Source organism: Lepeophtheirus salmonis, chromosome 2 (genome assembly GCF_016086655.4).
Source record: "Lepeophtheirus salmonis chromosome 2, UVic_Lsal_1.4, whole genome shotgun sequence".
Classification (NCBI taxonomy): Eukaryota; Metazoa; Arthropoda; class Copepoda; order Siphonostomatoida; family Caligidae; genus Lepeophtheirus; species Lepeophtheirus salmonis.
In genome coordinates, this window is record NC_052132.2 from 29594154 (window position 1) to 29605286 (window position 11133).

General features: G+C 29.3%; 1 non-coding gene across 1 annotated transcript; it reads right to left on the reverse strand.

Annotated features, from left to right (window-relative positions):
- Positions 1 to 405: 405 nt before the first annotated feature.
- Positions 406 to 478, reverse strand: TRNAM-CAU (transfer RNA methionine (anticodon CAU)). The gene has a single exon. It is a non-coding gene; the product is annotated as a tRNA-Met (tRNA).
- Between the last annotated feature and the right edge of the window lie 10655 nt (positions 479 to 11133).

Sequence of the window (11133 nt, forward strand, 5' to 3'; positions counted from 1 at the left end):
CTTTAGCTTTTTTTACCATTCCACTTTCCAGCCTGTTTATATTCAAAATCCATACGTTTCTGTAAAAATAATCATATTTTTACGGGAATTCTTGAATAAGCATAATAAATCAAATATGAGCCAACTTAATTTTTCAAAAGGGGCTCTAACTTAAAATATTTTTGTGTTTTAAACATAAGTGCCTCTAGTTTTTAGTGATCAATATGAAGGTATATTTAAAGTCAAAGTTCTTGTGACATTAATATAATAGCTTAAAAAGTATAGGTGATTTTTGAAAAAGCTTCCCATATTACACCCAGTTACCCCTGTCCCTATAATTTAACTTTCTAACCCTTTCCAAGAGAAAAAAATTAGAAACTACAGCATTAAAAGGTAAATCGACCTTGACTAGAAGAAGAAAAAATTTGCCCCGGGTGAGGCTCGAACTCACGGCCTTCAGATTATGAGACTGACGCGCTGCCTACTGCGCTACCGAGGCAGATAGATGATATAGATTACATTTTAATATATCTTTCATTTTAAATGTAGAAAATAGGAAAATTATTTTCCTCCGACTTCAATCCAAATTTGAACATCTTAAAATTAATTTTTAATCAGCCTCTCTTCAGCTATAGCATATCCAAACAAAAGAAATCAGAAGGCAAAAAAGAAAATATTTCATGTTATCAACTCTAATTCTTTTTTGCAAAGGATGTCAACAATTCCAAACTTTCTTAGCTTTAAAATTTTTAATTAATTCATACATATAACATTAAAAATTTGCTTTCATGAATGCAGTACTTTAAAAAATTATCATTTCCTCCATGTGGCTTTTCTTTGAAAAGTTTGCCCAACTCCTTGTCTTTTAGGGTGATACAGAAATTCAAGCCCCCCCGCCCTGAAAAAAAAATTAAAATATTTATATAAATAATTCTGCGGACGCCCCTGTCTTAGAATGTTATAGGCCTTTATTAGTTTGTAATGAATTATTGCGAAATCTCAGACAGTACCAATTACATACTATTAGTTTCATAATTGCTCTCTCTCCAGGTCACTTACCTTTCTCCCTAAAGCCTTACCACGTACGGATCGGATGACGAATCCAAATATCTCAGGTATCATATATTACAAACGGGGAAGTCTCCAGATTTATATTTTTTTAGGGGGCTTGGTTTTTGGATTTATTTTTTATTTTGAAAAGCTAAATTTTTAGGGAAAAAAAACAAATCAAAAATATGCAGTTGTTCAAAAAAATTGAAAAATGAAATTTCAATTATTACGTTTTTTGGAGAAAAATGACAAACATCCATAGATATTCACAAAAAAATTAGAAAGATGAAAAAAAAAAAAATGAAAATCAATTTAAATTAAATTTTCTAGTAAACATCAAAAATTCCTTAATTTAAGGTGGATATACCGCTCCAGCCCACCCTTTGAGGGCGCTCCAGACACGAGTATTGCAACAGCATTTATATTCAAAGAGGATAGCTCCTAATTATAGGGGAGCACAAATAAAACGGTTGTTCAGACTTCAGAACAAGAATCATAAATACTATAGAGCATTTTCACTGAGGCTATAACTGAAGGAGACGCGTTTTTTTGAGGGCTAAGCGTTGATTTTTTACTCAATATTTACAATAATGTTCATAAAACTTCATCAAATGGCTGTAAGAATATAAAGGACTTAACATTTGATACTCATATTTGAATTACATTACATTGATAATTACTAAAAATGACAACTTTTTTTCCAATTTTTTTTCTGACGGATTAGGTAAAGATGAATTAAATGTAAGATACACTGTCCAACAACAAAAATGGTACAAAAGCAGTATATGCTCAACTTAGTAGAATTTGATCCCCGAATTCCAAATATGGCCTTATTTTTTCTCTCATAGCCTCGTGGCCTTCAGAAAAAGGCTATACATTTTGTGTTAAAAAAAAATAATTTAAATGTTTGCATCATGCTTATAACTCAATTCATCTTTGTGTAAATTGGAAAATAGGTGCTTTTTAATCAGAGGGTCATAGCTTCACAAGAAATAAGTTTAAAAAGTTGAAAAGTATTGCATTGGATAGCTAAAAGTATAAACTTTAAATTTAAAAAAAAAACATCTCCAAAAAGGCTTTATATCATTGTCAATTCGAGATAAGGCCACGACAATATTTCAAGGATAAAACTCCTTTTTGAATTGATCTCATAATAAAATTGCATAAGAGTTCGTATGCCCGAAATACAAGAGATGTAATCCATCTAGAAAGAGTGAACCAAGCTCGGGTCTGACTACATAGTCAAGGTCTGTAGGGAATTAGGCATCGAATCGAGGCAATTAATAGAGCTTAGGGATCAAATATTGAAAAAAAAATTGAGCCAAGCACTATTTTCAGATGATTTTGCTAAATAAATAAATGTCCTCGCAACACCTTTTGTTTAAATTTTGCTCTTGAAAAATTGAAACAAGATAAAATGTGTACCCTTGGATAAGATCAACCCTGTATATTTACAGGATGTAATGATTTTTTATGACGTATGACATAAAAGCCTTTTTTTAGGCAATCTGATGTGGAATGACTATTTTATTCTACAATAAGTAAATTTTGGATATTATATGTATTAAAGCATTTATAACATTCAAACAGATTACTCAAAACTCTTTGAAATTTTCCATATAAAAGCTATCGAATCGTAAAATTAATAATGTAGTCAAGTTATATAAAAATCAAGATATAAAAAAAGTTAAATGATTAATAAACATAAATTTTAAACTTACTCTTATGAATAGCATATCTAAAGAGCTCAGTGATTGAAATTTTATAAATGACATATATTACCAGCTTAAAAAAGAGAAATTAAAAGCATAAAAAATCCCAACTTGATGATTAAGGGATGAGACTCGCAAAAATCATTTGCAATCGTATATTTATAAAATTATTTATTCTTTATATGGTTTTAAAACTATATGGATATAAAAATAGTTTAAAAATAATTAAACTGGTTTTGACAAAAGACTCCATGAATCAATTATTGCAATAACCATTTATCGCGGTTTTGAAATTATGTTCTTTCATCCTTGAGTCTTTTCCAATATAAATAATCGATCATGCCTAATGATAATTGATAGTAGAGAAGGGATTAACACTTTTTCCGTTCGAACAGTTGTTACCATTCTTTATTTTTGTTATCATAATTTTATTACCTATTTACCTGATTCGAACACATTACATAGTGAGATTTCAATAGTATGTATATCATTTTCCAATAGAACACAACTAGTTAATACATTTTATAGTAATAAACCTCAACTCTGTTCACAATATCAAAATATATAGAAAACCTATGACGTATGGGTAAGATTGTAAACCCTACTCTTTACGGCGTTATCTCACAAATATTATAGATAGGATGGATTTACACTTCTTTGGATCCGAGTCGATTCTGATCTTTAGAAATAAATATTTGAGTAAATTTAGGGTATCCGAACTTTTGAATCCAGATCTAAAACCAAAATTAGACGGATACTTGTCTCAAATTCTACACAAAGTTCTGACATTAATAAAATAAGATCTAAATTAAGGGAATATTTTGAACTGATTACTGATGTAGGAGTAATGAATAAACCAATGTTATTAATATTAAAACTTAAATATTGGTCATTATTAGAATTATTGTTATAATAAAATAAAACGCTTATTAACTTTTATTCTATTTCACAAGCCATCATCCGAAAAGAACGGGTAAAAGGCTCAAAATCATTTGATAATCAGTCAATTCTTTCAAATATTGAAATTATTATTCAATAATAGTTTATAGTTGTTCACAGCTTAATAAAAACTAATTTGTATCCGATCTACCAATATTAAGAACCTTTATTAGCGGAAAAGAAGAAAAAACATCGACAGCTGACTGACCAAATACGGCTTATATTTTTCTATTTGTGAGGTAACGCCGTGTGGAATAAACACACGATGCAACTGTTTATGTAGATATAGCTCTAAGTAAAGGACTCTAGGTAAAGAGTGGACACTCAAGACAAGGAAGGTAGGATTGAGTAGTTCTCAAATCTGATTGGCTTAAAATTAGAAGCTGCTACATGTTCCTCCAGCTAGGCACGCAGCCAGGGGGGGGGGGAGAAGTGAAGGAGTGTGTCTCCCCTAGTGAAAAGAGAAGAATATGGGCAATTACGTTAGGAACGTATTCTTCCCCGTGTTTTAGATTGAATTGTTTATTTTTCCCTTGACCGCTATTTCCCTAGAGTCCATAAATTCCAAGCAGTAATCAAACCAAATAGAGATGCAAGGTTCAATATTGATAATATTTTCTATTTTTTTATGACTAGGATGAAGTATTAGGACTTTTTAAGATCCGAAAAAACTCTGGAATATTTTTTATGATCCGTAAAAGTTCGTGTACTCGAAGTCAGTTTGCCTCTCGGATCTTTTCGGATAATACAAGTTTACTTATATTGTACCCATGTATTTGGGTTCTGGATCCAAAACCCGTTCTATCTCTAACTACCATACAAATTCAAATACATACATTCATACAAATGAGCTCTTTTTGTTAACTTGGGAACAATTCGCAACAATTATTTTATATAATTCCATAGTTGAGAAGAATTGGCTCACTACGAGCTGATGTTAGGGGTTGACTCAAGCTTATTTCTGGATATATGTTGCAGAATACAAGGTAACGACGTGCCTCATGTACATCCAGAGTTGAAAATTATCTAATTTTTTGTCAATTTGAAATTGATTAATTATTTCAGTTGTTTTTTTTCAATTCAATATTCTAATTATTCATTAAAAGTGTATCTAATGATGCCTGTGTTTTAAATGAGGAAAATTCACTGTATATTAGTATACGAGTATTAATATAATTAGTAAAAAAAACTCATACATTACAATCGGTATTAATAATACAATTATATTAGAGAAAATTTTGAATGTTAAATTCATTTAATGTAATACTAATCTATGCACAGATAAATCAATTTAACACTGTTTGAAAGTTTAAGAATGCATTCACTTTTACTCAATTATTTTAAACTAAAAAAGAACTCATATATATATATATATTAATACATCCAAAAAATTCTGTATATGTGTTTGTCTGTCTTTCTTGACGTACAATCATATTTGATCTAAGAAATAACAATATAGTCATATTTATGACGTTTCGAATGTTGCATCGAGCGTGCACAAAAGAACAAAAAAATTTTACAAAAAAAAATGTTGCAACAAAAAACACCATAAAAACACAGCAGTACTTTTTATTTAAATTTATGGAACACTTTGCTTTGAAAGTTTCTCCTTTATTACACACCTGATATGTTTGGATAATAAACATTCTCACATCTCAACTAGGTAGCGTTCTATAGACTCAAGTACTTTTTTGGATCATCAAATCGTATTTTTTTTTAAATCTTAAGCAGCTATTTTTTTTCTTTAGATTTTGAGGAGAGAACATCTGAGTATTGAGTAGCTACATATGAGTGTGCTCAATAAAAATGGGGAGTAAACTGAGGCTTCATGGGGAGTGATCTCCTATATTATTAAAGCAAAGTATGTCTGTTTGTCGAGGCCTTATTATTCCGGGCAATGATTTCTAGTGTTGTGTCAGTCGTTATTTAGGACTGAAAACTGACGTCCCGTCCAGTTTAGTCCCAATTGGGTCAAGTTCAGCCTCAAACCAGTCCAGTTCAGTCCTGAATTCACTCCTAAAACTTATAAAGTTTTTTCCTCAATGACGTCATTCCACTTTATTTCTTATTTTTTCAATCAGTTCTAATACTGATAGCCCAAAGAACCGATAGTCTTAAGGATTGGTCCCAAGAACTGATAAGATCGGTCCTAAGACTGGATTAACTGTTCCTGGTCTCTTCCTACCTAAAAAGCTTACATACATAAATGTACATATATTCAGTTCATGAATGAACTAAATTTAATGAAAATGAGAAACACAAGACATAACTTTGACTATGAATATTAAAATACGTTCCATATACCTTTGTAAAATTGTTTCAGAACCTCATTTTAACTTTCTGCGCTTATCTACAAATATGTTGATACGAAGGAGTATATTTTTTTAATAACCACTATTGTTTGACAGCTCAAACAAAATAAGCCTATCAAATAGAAATAACTGCTATACAAAGATGGGAGAAACTCACTAATTTATAGGTTTGAATCAATCCTTTAATCCATGTATTAACTCTTTAAAGATCTCGTTCAAATCATACTTTAAATTGATCCAATATCAAGGACGGGACTGGACGTTTTTAATTATGATATCAGGAACCAATTGTACACAAATAAGTCGAGCTTAAAACTATTCAACACTTTGGCATGTTGAAGTACAAGCCATTGAAAGTACGGCTCGAGCCCAAATCCCTTTCTAGCTTTGAAGTAAAAATATAGTATGGCTACGTCTTGAATTAGTTACTTTCATATTATTTTAGCCTTTAAATATATTGACAAAATACAAATATATGTGCATATATTTATATTCCTGAGAGATATTTGGTTACGACAAACATCTCAAAAGTTTCCATTGGACACACATTCCAATAGTATTTCCTATATATTTGTAGAAAGCTATTGAGTCATGAATAGGCAAGGGAAAACTGTCTATATCCCGATGAGTGTTAATCAAAAATATACCTATGTTGTCAACTTTAATAAATGACTAGTCCTAGGATTTTGAAGCGATTTTTTTGGGCAAAATGAGGAAAAAAGAGTACTAAAATTTTGAAAAATAAACACCAAATTATCAAACTTGAGCAATTTGTATTTAAAGAAAAAGACAGTTTCATATAGATAATTTAAATTAATTAGTGATGTTTTATATTTATCATAATTTATTCATGAATTTTGTTATATTATATCGACAAATCAAGATTTTAGTAAGGTTTTCTTCCGTTAATTTTTGCATTCGATCAGTAATGGTTGTTTTAAACATACTTAAAGACCGTTCAACGTCCAGATTAGTAGTTGGAAAAAATTTGAAGTTGGCTAGATCTTCAAGAGACGGAGGCATCCACACCACTTTTTATACGTACAACCTTTTACATTTAGATTAGATTAGGATTTCTGTGAATGAATTGAGTTATTTTTCTTTAAAGTATTTTCCTTCTATTTTTTCAGAAATGGTTACTCCTTTTTTGGCTTCAGAAAGGATATTCAGAAAACCATAATTGAGTTTTCCTTCTGTTTCAAGATTTGATATAGTTTCCGGTAAAAATGACAGAGTTGGAAAATTAAATGTCAGTCGAAAATTTGAAAAATATTAATTTCCCCCCCCTTTAAAGAAAAATCTTAACACCGTTCCTGATAACATCTTTAAAAACTTAAAAATCCGGTTCAGATTGCAACTAAAATCTAGTTTCTTGCAATATTTTTTACAATTATAGTTATAAAAAAAATTACATGAAATATCTTATGAAAGTAATATGAGTAGTCGATTCTTCATAAACTCAATAAAAATGCATTATGTAGTCTGTTGACAGAGTATAAGTTGAGCTGTTCATGGCTGAACTTAATTTTATACCTATAAATTATGTGAATTTGTAAAGAACTCAAATAGTGATTGAAACAATAAATACAGACATATTGTACATTAGACTGTTTCAAAATGTTATCAAATTGGTATTTTAAATTGAGGACAGCATTTTCTCTGTATTAAGGTCAGTCTATCAACCTTTTTTAATGATAAACCACTTGTAGCATATTTATTTAACCCAAGTACACCTTTACCAGTACAAAGCCTTTTTAGCTTCTTGGTGTCCAAAGGATTATATTTTGGAGGAAGGCTTGATTTTTGGAATTTTTATGAAAAGAAATCAAAAAATTAAAAATTTTAGGAGAAAAACTTCAAAAATTACATTGAATGAAAAAAATTTCAACACATTAAATTTGTCTAAAAAAATTTCTAAAGTCCATAACTATTCTAAAAAAATTCCAAAAAATTTAATTTTTAACGTGTTTTTGTCCAAAAAAATCAAATTTTTTGAATATCTATGGGGTTTGGAAGTTTTTTTCAAAAAAGTCGAATGTTTTCGGAAAAAGTTTCAAATCCATATCTATTTCAAAAATTATATTTTTTAACGAAAAATTTAAAATTTATAGATATTCATAGAAAATTAAACTAAACTTCACAAATTAAATTTTTTGAAACAAAAATTCAAATATTAAATTTTCTAGTAAAAAAAAAAAAAATTAATTTGAGGGTCTTTTTCAGTCCACCTTCTGCGGACGCCCCTGAGTTATGTACGACAAGTAAAATATTCTTTCAGAATCTCAAGTACCCCTTGGAGTGCCTCAAACTACCCCAAGGGGTACGCGTACCCCCTATTGAGAACCAATGCGCTAGATAAATACAATTTCTCTAGGTGTAGAGTGGGTATTAACAGGTGAAATTTATGGGCGTTTTAGTTGAAAAAGTACTTTTGTGAATAATGTTTTCATAAAAAAATTTATTATCAAGTTTCAGTCAAAGCATTTTTTAAATTTTGAATTTCAATATAATCGGTTTACAAGTAATGGAAATCTAAACAAACTTGTATTTTTCTCATAACAAGTCTTGGAATAAGTAGAGGATTTACTGAGAACTGACCTTTATGAGCATTTTATTTGTAGAAGTACTTGACTATTCTGCTATTTTTATATAATAACAAATATTCAATTTGAGTCAAATTTTTTAAATGATTTTAAATTTTAATAATCCGTAAATTCTTAAAGGAATTATGAATGGTTCAAAAACACAAATAACCAAGTTTAAAACCCAATGCACAAAGTCTATATCCACATCTTATAAATTGAAATTATCTACAGTATCTTAGCCTGACCCCAAGTACAGAGAAAATGCTATCTTCCATTTAAAATCATATTGTGACTGCATTTTGAAAAAGTTTAATGTATATACGAGTATATTGTAGATATATATATATGTCTCAGCGGAAATCGTCATTACTTTTGCCAAGTTTCTAATTATGTTTATCATAGTCAAATTGATCCGCTTGTGGCGTAGTTCCCAGAGTTAAAACAATTATCAAATACATATCTATACAAGTACATAATTCATGTGATCATTAGTTAACTTCATGTTCAATATGGTTCATATGGTCCACTCAATGATGAGGTGATGGTGACTTTTGCAACAGGACATTTTCATTGCATTGATTGATTACACTGGGAACATGAAATTTCTAACAATCATTGATTTTTTTAAAGGTTTCTATTCATATTGTTGATGGTATATGTAGGTACACTAGAGGGGTTTGTTTTCAACTTTTTTCGAAATTGCAATATAAAGCAGTTTGGAAAATTTGTTATATGATAAAAGACAAAACTGATAAATAATTTAATTGCCCTAAAATGTTATCTTTAGGTAGCACATTTAGTTCAAAGTTTGAAAAGAGACAAAAGTTATTTATTTCGTCAATAAAGATTCAAATACCGTATAAATAATTATTTTACATTAATTAATTATTATGTCTTAGTGTCTTATTAAGTATTAGTGGTCTGTCATATCCATATTGAATGGCAATAACTTCTCAAGTATTGCCACAAAAGAGCATTCAACGAATGAAAGCCGAAAACAATCAAAAAGCTTTTTGCAATCTTTGAATGGACTTTTGAAAAAGGGACCAACTGTGGAAATCTGGAATTGTAAAATGTGCGAGATTGTATCATTTACCACATAAATTAAAACTGATCTCCGTTTTTTCTCTGACGCATCCTATTTTAGAAAAATCTGGTATAATAGTCATTCACGTTTAAATGTCCGATAAATAAAAGGTAAGTGAAAGTCTTTCTTATGTTTATAAAAGTGTTTTTATTGATTCTGTAGCCTGTTCTGAAATCGAGATAATTTAAACTAATTGATGAATTTTGGATCTTTTCTAATTGAGTTCTTAAATTTAAAATAATAAATTAATTTAGTATTTGTTCCAATGAAAATATTATGATACACACTTCTTAATAACATTAAGTTATTTATCAATATTTCAATTTAAAAAATCTCATATACAACGCACGATGCCCATATAAAGTACATTGACGTAACACCTCTAAGATCTCTATTAATTTTTAATTTTACGATGCTTATTGATGGGTAAAAATATAGTTCAAGCTATGCAATGCTTGAAAAGTACTTATAAAAAATAATAATTGTAGAAACCCCAACTTTGAACAAAAAAAAATAACAACATGTTTTCATTGTTAAGCCCGGACTTTTCAGAACATGTGTTGGATGTTTAAAAAGTCTTTAATCATTGAAACCTCTAATTCAGCTTGAAGAAATTCAACATAGATTGTTTTTTTAGGAATTTATTTGACATTTGTAGAGCATTTTCAACTTTTAATATGATCTCCATTGTCATTAATGGCGGGAAAGTTATATAAACTTTACAAATATGATCCTTGTAGTAAAAAAATCCATTCTTTGTTGATAATTAACTTTAGATCTTGGATATTACTATGCTGTATTTGCCACCATATAGAGTAGTGCAATGTATTAAGGTCAGAACTTTGTGCAATCAAATGTTCATAATATATGCCAGCAGATCAAATAGGGCTTTTCTTCCTGTAGGCCCGAACAAAACAATCGTGGGATACTTGGACACTATGGAATATACTATATTTCATATTTTTATTATATAAAGTGCACTTTTCCCCATCTTTTAACTAAACAAATAAAAAGTGGTAATAGTTTCATCTCCAATTAGTTATTTCCCCATATTTCAAACTCTGCTAAATCTATAGAAAGTTTTAAAAAGGCTAAGGCTAGAGTTAAATTGTTCTCTCTACCAATGTTATTATTAAATACAATAATATGTCAAACAAAAAATAAATATCCTGCAAGATGTTTAGAAGTCCATACTCTAATTTGAAGGAAGGAATACTCTAACAAGATTTTTTAGGTGATTTTGTTTCCTTTTTTCTATTAGTAGAATATTAATGAAATTAAAGACAGAATTGTATTAAAACAATCATGTAAAGAATGTTTTCAGGAATTATAAAAACCATACTTATTAATTATTATTCTGATGACATAAAATATATAGATGAACGAAGTAAAAAAAGTCCTTTAATACCTTACGACAATCATTGCACGATGTTTTTAATTCAATTATCTCTTTTCACTTCGTAACTAAA